Here is a 12300-nt window from a genome sequence, read left to right on the forward strand (position 1 = left end):
TAGCATTTACATAGCGTACCCGACCACGTAGGATTGGTGTTTCATACATACTTGGCCAACCAAGGCTCAAGGTTACTCATACCTGGCCCTACCAAGGCTTCAGGGTTACATCTACCTAGCCCTACCAAGGCGTCAAGGTCATATCTACCTGGCCCTACCAAGGCGTTAGGGTTATCCGTACCATCTGTAGAGGTGTGCGTGCGTTATGTAATCATATACATACTTATTTACATATCGTACCCGGCCTCATAAGCTCGGGGTTCCATAATAGTCATACATAGACACATATACATAATAGCTCATAAGCATCTTTATTAATTTACATCGTTATCACAATCGTCATCAACATCATTATTACTACTATCGTCATCCATCACATTTACCTTAATAGGCCTACTAGTCATACAAGGAACTTAGTACAATCGTAGCATATCGATAATCATAAGCTTAGTAGCTTTGAAGATAGAAGCATTTGGAGAACATCATAAGCTCGTGGAAGATTTAGATGATTGGCCAAAGAACCATGCCTTATGAAAGAAGGGTTAGCCTTACATACCTTTTCCGTTCAACTACTCTAAACTTGCGCGTTCTCCTCCAATGCTAGTGTTTCTACCTTCATTGAAGGCATACTATCATTAGAATCGATAGCTAACATATATGACTAAAGCTAGAGAAAATCAGACAGCATCTCCTTTATTTATATGACATTCCTCCATAACGTATATCAACTCCCAAACGTCAACGATACATTCACAATACCATAACAATAGTCATTATTCATCCACATTATCCACATTTCTCAATTTTCTTTCGATCACTCACATCTATGGCTATAACACACGACTATGTTCATTCACGTACATTACTCATCTCATTTTCTCCACGTCATTTATAACACATTTGCATCACAATACTTCAAGATTCATAACTCAACTCAAACTATTTCCCAAAATGACACTACTCCATATTCATGACCCATTTTGCCATACCTTTCTAAAATCCAAGTATTTCAACTCTTAAATATCTTAAACAACATAGAAATACCATAAATCTTACCTTAGATGTTATAGGAACAAGCCTTAGTTGATAATGCTCCATTTGAGCAAAAATCCTAGTTTATCTCCATGAGATTTCCTTGATTTGGAATGATCTTTGATGGTTTTCTTACACTTGATTCACTTGGTTTATGTTGTTGATCACCAAATATCCTTGAATTCTTTTGGAATTCAAGGATGTTTTAGAGAGAAGGGGTGTGAAATAGAAGTGAAATGAAATAACCTTGGTCCCTTTAATTAATGCACCAAAAATCTGCCCGACCACTTATACGGACCAACATACAGTCCGTATAATTTATATGGACCTTATGTCTGGCCGTATATTTGGTCCAGAAACTTTTGCCTCTCTGGGATGATTATACGTCCCAAACATACGGACCGTATAATTTATACGACCAGTATGTTTAGCCGTATAACCCCCAGTGGTTCCGAAGTTGGTTTCGTCGATTCATTCGATCTCCAATCCTTATGGAACCTTCTTAACACTTGTTCAACACTTCAATACCAATCTAAGGGACGTTATCACACTTATCCAAGACATCATTAAGTCCTCATTAACTCGTTACTCGTATTTCCTTTCTGATACACATCGTAAGGCTTGCCATGGCTTAGCCAACTTTCTCGTCTAACATCGTATGCCTTTTAAATCTCACTTAAGGCCATCAATTGTCATTTATTACTTATGGAAGTATCGTATACTCGTACTCCTCACTTGTTCGTTCCCTTGCGTTCTGTCCTGCCGGGCGTGCTGAGGAAGAACCAGCTACCGAACCTGTGGGTTGAACTCCAACTCTACCACTCATCGACGGGAAATCTCTCATCATATGCACAACTTGGCCACAAGTATAGCAAGCGTCCGAAACCTGGCGACACTGTCTGGAATGAAATCTTCCGCACCGGTTGCATCGCGGTACTGGGGGTCTCCTCTGACTATAATCTTCCTTGAACTGGGAATCCGAGGCCCTCGAACTCTGGCCATGTCCTGAACGGAAGGAGCGATCAAATCTCCTACTTGCAAATCGGGGAGGTGCACTGATCACTGACTTGCCTGAGTAACCAGAATACGTCTGCCTTGATCACCCTCTATACCCACTGCCTGCTCCCATGGATCTAGCCCTCTTGCCTTGCCTCCTTTCACTATCGTGGTCACTTCTTTGTGGTTGTTGTCGCCTCTCTAAATTATGAGCATGGGCCTGTATTCGGGAAATATCCATCTCGTCTTGCAAGAAAGCCGTTAAACAATCTCTGAGTAAATGTGGCCCTAGGCCACTTACAAATCTATGTACCCGATCTCCCATGACGGCCACAATAGGCGGGGCATATCTAGCCAAAGAATTAAATTGCATGCTATACTCCCGGGCACTCATATTTCATTGCCTCAGATTTAGAAACCTGTCCGCTCTAGCTCGGCGGACCTCGGGTGGAAAATAGTGACGAATAAATGCATCCACGAATTCTTGCCAAACTGGAGGAGGCGCATTCTCCCCTCTTGATAATACCCAATTGTTGTACCACAAAACAGCCACATCCCGGAGTCTATAAGATGCCAACTCCACGAATTCAGTTTCAGAGGCATGGAAAATCTTCAATGTCCTCAGTACCTCATCTATGAAACCTTGCGGGTCTTCATCCAGCTTTGACCCGAAAAACTCCGGAAGATTTAGACTCATGAAATCACGAGATTTGGTACTTGCTGCCCGATCACTTGAACTCGCACTTTGTCGTTGCGCTTGGGCGGCAACCAATTGCGTCAGTAAATGAATGCCATCGGTCACTTGTTGACCCAAAGCAACTGGAGGAGGGATTGGAGCTAGAGCTCCTCCTTGCTCTTCCACATTAGGCGGGGTAGAAGAGGTATTAGACAAGGCCTCATTGTGTGATTCGCCTTCTTCTATGTTCATCGGAGGCTCTCTTTCAACCCGCCTCTTTGTCGTAGTCTTGCCTTTCTGGGCAGCCGTAGCCTTTCCCTTTGGCGGCATTCTGAAATCACAACACACTATTAGGGAAGATAAAATCTTAAACATGGCTCTATCGTACGATCTCATGAGAAGAAGAATGGTCATTTTTCCTAAATGCCCTATAGCCTCTTGTTTATTGATGTGGCACGCAACACACCATAACCAAGACTCTACTAGACATGGCTCGTAGACACTTCCTAGGACTGAACTGCTCTGATACAACTTTTGTCACGACCCAGCTAGGGGTCGCGATGGGTACCCGGGGCTAGCCACCGAGCACCGCTCGTTCTACTACTCGTCTTACTCATTTAATGCTCTTTTATCAACTTTATACTCAAATTGAGAGGAAAATCATATTTTATATGGAAACGTAAATACCTTTACATACATATGCCTTTCGGCCATCCAAATAATATGTACATATAATAGCATTTCGTGAGACCATCTAACCCACAATACGCATCTACGAGCCTCTACTGGAGTACTAAACATAAGGAAGAGACAAGACCCCGTTGTTATATCCCATATTTTCATACATTGGGACGTTTTAAACTAAACGCGACAAGTTAAACACAAGACTATTTTAAGGTACGAAGTAGAGACTTTAACTTCCGATTTCGTTTCAAGTCACAATTTACCTACAAATTTCGTTTGACATGGAAGTATTAATGGAAAATTGGGATTAAATTAATTATGGTTATATTATTAAGTGGGATTGGGAAAAACAAAAATCAGTCCATTTAAAATGGACATTGTTGGCCGTGTAGTTTGAGTGGGATGGTCAATGGTTATTGACCCAAAATAGTGTGGGACACATGTCCAAATCATGGAGTGAATATACAAGGAAAAAATCTGATTATTCATCAACTCACTACATCATTTCAACATTACAAAGTGTAGGAAAATATAGTGTTAGAGAGAGAAGCTCTCGGCCTAGAGCTAGCCGAGAGTGGTGAGGTGAAATTGCTCCAAAAATTTCAGTTTCTCCATCAAATCAACTCCTCATCAAGTGCATAAGAAGGTGTAGTAGTTGTTGGAAAGAAACAAGGAGGTGTAGCATTTCAATAGGGTTGAAGATTCGGACAAGGTTGAAGAACAAGTTGTAAGGTAAGAATGATCATTGTTCTTGTGTTGCATGATGATTTGAATGTATAATTCATGCATGTTGTTGTTGGATTGTTGTTGTGGTTGAACTTGAGGGTGAGCCGTGAGCTTGGTGAAGCCATGGTTGGTTTCATTTTGCATGTATTGTTGATGAATTGAATGTGTGTCAACATATGTAAATGAACAAAGATTGTAGAAGTTGGTTTATGATGTTGCATGTTGGTATTGGACTGTTTTTCTTAAAATTTAAATGAGCCGTGTGTTGTAGGCTTTAATGGAATCATGTTTAATCTTCTTGTACATGTATTGGAAGTGGATTGAATGTGTTGTAGTATGGATAAATGGATGAAAATCATGAAGTTGTTGGAATGGTGCTGAAGCCGTGTAAGGGGACTGTTTTAGGGGGATTGTGGACTGTTTTGTGCCAAGTTTTGATTGTTGTTGTTATGGACATTGTGGTGTATTGTATGCATATTGAATATGTGAATTGAGGTGTTAAAGAAACGAATCATGTTGAAGTATACAAGCAGTCCAAAACCGTGGACTGTTTTAAAGTTAGAAGTGAATTAGTGTATGTTGAATGTTGAATGTTGTTATGAACATATAGTGAAAGTGAAGTGCAATGATTCAAGTTGAAATTGAAATGATTTGTGGGCTGTTGTAAGAATAAAAATGATGCTAAAACAGTTCCAAGAATCGTGAAAGTAATGTTATTAAACGTGTTGTTGTCGTTGTAAGTTAAAACTGGAAAATTGCTAAGTGAAAATGGTATTGTGGTATATGCTGTTTGGCCGTGAGTTTGGGACTGATTTGAATGATGTGCAAGCTGTCCCAAGTCCCCTAAGTCATGTTAAACAAGTTTGGATTGATATATGAAAGAATGATTAGCAATGTTAGCTTGTAGCACTAGTTGGTTTGAATGCAAACGAAACGTCGTTTAAATGTTAGAAAGGGATTGTGAGCGTCAAAATACGTATTAAATTCCTTTGTAGACTAATGGTAGCTCTTGATATCTTGATATAGGATAAGTGTTTTTGTGCAGCAAGTACAAGTTATAATACGACTAAACGCTAAAGGTATGTAAAGCCTATTCTTTCTTTCTTTTAGCATGTCCTAGACGTAAGTATGAAACGATATGAAACTTGGGGTAAATTCTATTCTCTAGTTCCATGCATGACTTATGATTCTATATTTCCATAATGCTATTGTCACGAGCCTACTACATGATTGACTAATGAATGATGTATAGAAGTTCTTACTGATAAAAGAATGGCATGAACAGAAGCGTACTTGACTTTCAAAAACTACATCATGGAAATTGATACATGTACATGAAAGCTGAAACGTTCCTTGCTATAACTTATAATGAGAGTTGAAAAGAATTGAATATGATTATTATCCCAATACTTTAGAGCTGGTTAGTTGCTTATCTATTGAGTCTCAAAAGATGAATTGCATATATGTGGTTGCTTATTATTCTGCTCGTGCTTACCGCTATATCCTTCACTGAGTCCCGTGCCAGGACACGTTCTCGTGCGCACAATTACTATATTAATCACCGAGTCCCTCACTAGAGGGCCGGGACACGTTATATATATATATATATATATATGATATGATGATATGATGATGTGATGATATGATGACATGATGATATGGAGATGGTGGCCAGGAGGGCATATTCCCTATTACCGAGTCCCTTATTAAAGGGCCGGGACACGTCTATGTTTATGTTTATGATACTATAATTTTAATTACCGAGTTCCTCATTAAAGGGCCGGGACACGTTATATATATGTTATATACAGAATGATTATGCAGCTTTGATTACAAAACTCTATAATGATATTGATATGAGAATGATACAGATGAAATATGTCCAAAGGCAAGTTTTATGAATTTCTGATTGTTGCATTGGGTCCTAAGCTGACGGATCTCCAAAACGAGCGTCTGTACCTACGGGCATGAACGCAACCCCCCGAAGAAAGGGGGATCAGTACGGAATATGTACTGAGCATGTAAAGCATGAAATGTAGTAGTAGACTGCTCCTTTGTTCCGGAGCCTAGCCTGTGGTATAACTCCCTTTTATGGTATATATAAGTGTTTATTCGGGGTACAGCGGGGCCCTGTCCCGTCATATGATATTGTCGTTACTCTTAGAGGTCTGTGGACATTTGTGTGGGTCTGTATGTAGTTGTTGATGCGTTGTATGACTATGACTTATGTTTGGGGTGTACCCATTCGTAATGGCAGCCTTGTCGGCTTGCATATATATGTATGCTTGGTATGTTGCATATCATGGCAGCCTTGTCGGCTTGCGTAGAAATATATATGTTGTTGTTTAAAAATTGTAACTCCTCAGGAGACAGGTGCCTACGACATACAAAATTTTGACAGCTTTAAAATAACACCCTACCTTTTTATACAAATAAGTTCATGACATGCTAGTTATAAATGATTACAGTTAACAGGCAATATGAGTGTCCAATTCGGGCACTAGTCACGGCCTACGGGGTTGGGTCGTGACACCCGTCATGCCCAAAAATACATATACACAAATGTACACAAAAGAATCGTCATAAGCACCTCCGAACAAAGGAGTGCTTTCAATCAGCTGACAGCTACTGTGGGTCTGGGTCGAGCTCTCCTCCCTGTCTACCTGTGGGCATGATCACAGCATCCAAAGAAAAAAGATATCAGTACAAATATTGTACTGGGTATGAGAGGCATAAACAAGGAAATAAGGCAACGACATACAAGAAGCATCAATATGGAATGACTGTATCTGGCTGACAAGTGTAAAAGAAATAATGCATGCTGGCTTACTCATAGTCATCATCAGGATATGCGTGCATAAATATATGTATATAAGCTGCCCGCCCATATAGGTACGGTGTAATAATGTATAAGCTGCCCGTCCATATCGGATCGGTGTGATAATCATAGCATTAGCCTGTGTCAAGGCCTCCCGCGTCCGGGGTATCATCTCATGCCGCCCACTAGTGGTGTGTGCCCATGCCATTTGGCCATGGTGTATCGTATAGCTGCCCGCCTTAGCGGTGACTGCCCGGCCAACTAGGCACGGTGTTAAATCATCATCATACATGCTCATCATAATATGCTCATCGCAACATGCTTATCATAATACATGCATAAGGCTTATGAACAACTTTACTTTATTGGGGTGACGTAAGGTCGTGGTCCCCCGATTCCATTATGGAGCAAGTATTGACATCCTGCCTCACCTTGAAGGAACAAACATATAAGGTGAGTGTGAGTAATAAATATCATCATATCATATTGCTTATCTTATATTACTATTCATAGATGTAGACTTTTAGCTTTCCGGAATATAGGAACCCATGAAGAGGAGAAAAAATTATGCTATGAGATTCATGCCATTAGAAGGAAGGGACTAGGCTCACATACCTTTGACGTTTAACTAAGCTACTGTTCGCTTGTTCTCCTTCGATATCGCGTTTCTACCTTCAAAAGAGAATTCACACTTACGTTAGTTAATCGACTATAAGAACGCGCTACTATTTCTAGGGAAAATTGGGCGGCACTTCCTTTGTTTATACTACTTTTCCCATATTCTATATTAACTCCCTAACGCTCACAACAACGTTCACAATATTGTATTCAACAATCATCATTTATCTACATTTACCACATTCCACCATTTTTCTCCAATTTCTCCACATTTATGGGCTTTAGCTCATCATCACATTTTCTCATACATCACACCTACTTCATGGTCTACATGTCATTTATAGCATATTTATACTCCCAACTCATCAACATTCATAATGCAATCCAACTATCATTCAACTATGACACTATTCACATTTCATGACCCATTTACTACACTCTTCTATAATTCATGTGTTTCAATGTATTAATGCTTCAATCATTATGAGAAGGTCATCAAGCTTACCTTGGGTAGTGTTGGAACAAGCCTTGAGCAACAACACTCTTGTATTGTCACACCCTAATATCCCTAGGGTGTGATGGGCACCCGACCCCATATCCGGAGCCGAGCGAACCCACAGATTCTTATTACACACATAATTTCTTCAGACTCTGAAAATCGGATAAAGTAAAATACATATTAAGCTTTCGAAGTCTTCCTTTTATCGTTCTTAAAATTAAACAAAATCTGTAATTATATAAAAATTTATTACATAACACAGAATGACATATCGGCTGATGGAGCCGCTTAAAGACTGACCACCAATACCCACGACGCCGTCTGCAAAGTCTCTAACATAAATCCGGAAATCATAACATACAAACTCTGACTCGGCAACACTCCGGGAGCAAATAGAGCTTGCCATCTCCGCTGGAACATCTTCTATCAAACTGCACATCATCTGGGTGTACCTGCGCGGCATGAAACACAGCCCCCGAAGAAAAGGGGTCAGTACGGAATATGTACTGAGTATGTAAGGCATGAATACAGTATACAGAGTCATAATCGGAATCAGAAGTACAGAAGTATAACAGACAGAATCACAATCGGAATAACAGTACAAAGAGAGTGTACACTAGTGAAAATACCGGGGTGTTTATCTCTCAGAGTGCAAATCATGTATACCGATACTGTACGCCAGAAGAAGTACAGAAAATAAGAAAAATCGTTCAGAGTACCAAAACACTTACTTTCTAAATACAGACCTTACGTGCTGGCATCATATGTCTCCATATACATATTCATATAACCAATCCATATATATATACATATCATATACTACCGTTGAACGTACGGCCCGATCCATATATACATATCATACTGCCGTGGAACGTACGACCCGATCCATATATACATATCCTACTGCCGTGGAACGTACGGCCCGATCCATATATATATATCATACTGCCGTGGAACGTACGGCCCGATCCATATATAATATATACTGCCGTGGAACGTACGGCCCGATCCTTATATAATATATATACTGCCGAGGAACGTTCGGCCCGATCCACAATATAATATATATACTGTCGTGGAACGTACAACCCGATCCATAATATAATATATACTGCCGAGGAACGTTCGGCCCGATCCATAATATAATATATACTGCCGTGGAACGTACGGCCCGATCCATATATACATATCATATAGTGCTGCGGAACGTGCTGCCCGATCCATATATAATATACATATAACATATAACATACATATCATACTCCTAACATACATATTGGGACCAGACATAACATAGTACGAATAATAACATACGCGCCGGGATTTGGCAAACGACATAATAAGGGTACGCCCGAGCAGAGTAGTGCGAAACCATATACATCATAAAATATTTAAAAAGACTCGGTTGGATAATCCGGACGGTAGATCATTCAGAGGAAGTATCAAACAATAGTCATAGTGCGTACCTTTCAGATATCATAACAGATTATGCCAAGGCAAAACCTTTGAGATCATCCGTACAGACCAAAATATATCGTAGGAGTCAATGGATTAATTAAAACTACTGTTTTTATTAGTCGGAATGATAACCAAAAGTTTCCTTTAGTTATAGTACGAAAATAAGTCAAATGGGACAATAGGAGAGAATTCGGGAATAGTGGACCCACCTCGGTCAACAGAGGTGGCATACACAAATTACATACATTAAGCTTCATGGAGTCACATATGAAAGTCTTAGTGTCATTTGGTTCCATTTGGGCAAGTTATAGGTGTTTATGCATTTGTTTCAACAAGGCATGCAGAACTTAGTTCAATTCTATTGAATGAAAAAGGGTCAAATTCAAACTCGGATTTCTAAGAATAGAATCGTCCCCAAGACTCGTGTCCAAACCTAATATGTCTAAGACATGCCAAAAGAATGAAAAGTAAAGCCTTACATACCTTTTCCGCTTCTTAAGCTTCTCCAAATTCAAGTTCCAAATCCTTCAAAATCTACAATTGGTCACAAATACCAAACATTGATTATAAGCCTTTAGGAATTTAGTCTTAAATCAACACTTGTCTTAATTTCTCAAGTAAATCCACTTATATTCTGCCGAGATTTCGGCAGCATCTCCCCTGTAAATATACCATCCCCGAGAATTAACTTGGCCAAAATACCAACAACAACACCCACAACAATACCAACAACATCAACAATTACTACAAAACACATTCTAACATGAGTAGTCTCCCTTTCTACATAGTGCCACAATTTCTATTCCAACTTCACACTTTCAAACTAATATCAACATTTTCATATTCATTTACTAATTCAAGACCATTCAAATACAATTCGAAAGCATTTCACATTATTCTACAAAATATACAAAAGTTCCACCAAAACCATAATTCGCCCAAGACCTTCAATCTTCGACATAAACATTCACAAAACATTTTCATCTTCCAATTTCATGAACTACACTAACAATACACACATTAACAACATTATTCTCGCAAATTAAGAAATGACACCAAGATCACATTGGCTTCCAAATCAGTCCGTAACCATTCTAACATCAATTTAAACCATCAAATTCTCATTTTTGTCGTAAAATACATATCGACAACAATCAAATTACCAGATAGAAATTTATTCATTTTTCCTACACAACACACATGCCACACGGCCAACACCCAACATTCACAACCTCAACCAAAATCATCAAATTTTCATTCCCAATATAGAGTCCACAACAACCACAACTAGAATGCTACATAGAGTTAATTCATCTTGCCTATACAACATATACATACACACGGCCATATACATATTCATACGACCACCATGCAAACTTCCATATTCTCATGAGTTTTATCCTTTCCTACACACTACAACATATATGAACCAGTTATAATACATAAAAGAGGATGAAGTCTTACCTTTCTTCACAACTTCTCAACTTAGCTAAAGTTGTGATTTCGCAACAAAGAGCGGTTTTCTTGCTTCAACAACTCTCCCTTGTTAGAGAGGACCTTCAACTTAGTGGGATTGCTAGGAGGAAATATTTTTTTGTGATCAAAATCAAAAGTTCAATTTTTTTGGGGTGCTTGGCCGAATAGGCCCTTAATTCTTGCTCTCCACTTTTATTTGTCTTGAAACTTCTAAGGATGATGACTAAGTGATGGCCCCTTTTTATTATTTATCACATGAGTTAATTAATCATGGGCTTGGGCCATTTGTTGGTCATAACGGGCCACCCCTATATTTTGGGCCTCATTTTCTCTTTTTTTTTAGCCCAATTAGTTGGCTAACATTTGTAATTCATGAAACTAGTTTCCGAAATTCCAATTTTTACCCTTAGCATTGCTCCATATTTCCGCATCAACATTTCTCATAAACAACATATCTATTAAATAAGATCAAAATATTGTTCTATCTCATACAAGTCACACTTATTTCAATTTATCCGAATGTGCAAAATTACGGGATATAACATCCTCCCCCCCCCCCCCCCCCCCTTTAGAACATTCATCCTCGAATGTTCAACTAACCTTATGGGGTGTCATAGTAGTTCGGGAGGGTTCCTTCGCATAGTTGTCTTTTTATTCATGCTTGTTCTCCCCTTTATAGTCGAATTCTTTGATCTTTACCTGAATCCTCATCCCGAATCGTAGGTGTTCTGACCCATTGCGCTAACTTATTTTCCTTGTCCTTCCCAGGTCATCTATTGACGCAAGCATGCTTGTCTTCGATGTAGATTCTTTACAATATAATTGAGTATCGCTTCACGCTAATGATTCATGTACTTTCACAGTGTATACATTCATATCCCGCACAATTACTGGCCCATGAACTATTTTCTAGTGTTCGACGAATCCTTCTTGCTCCTGCACCAATGCTGCGTTCTTTCTTTCTTCCAAAAATTTCCAAACCACCAATCATAGGTACTTTATTACAATAGTCGTTGTTATCTGAAATATCCTTTGAGTCTTATAATCCTCTCCATTATTCTTTGTAAATGTAGCTTGTAAGTATTTTCTCATTACTCTTCACCACATGTCACTGCGTACTTGGATACTACGCAATATTTGCTCGATATGGGAAATTCAAATTATGGTCCAACCATGTCATAGTTCATGTTGACATAAAGCATTTTCTTAAGACGTCTCCCATTCTTTACTCTCATGTTGGCCTCACGATATACTCATTGTCAATTCGTTTCTACTCCTTCCATACATTCTCTTGATGTGTCGACATATTTAAGCTCC

The sequence above is a fragment of the Lycium barbarum genome, chromosome 3 (genome assembly GCF_019175385.1).
Source record: "Lycium barbarum isolate Lr01 chromosome 3, ASM1917538v2, whole genome shotgun sequence".
NCBI classification, from domain to species: Eukaryota; Viridiplantae; Streptophyta; class Magnoliopsida; order Solanales; family Solanaceae; genus Lycium; species Lycium barbarum.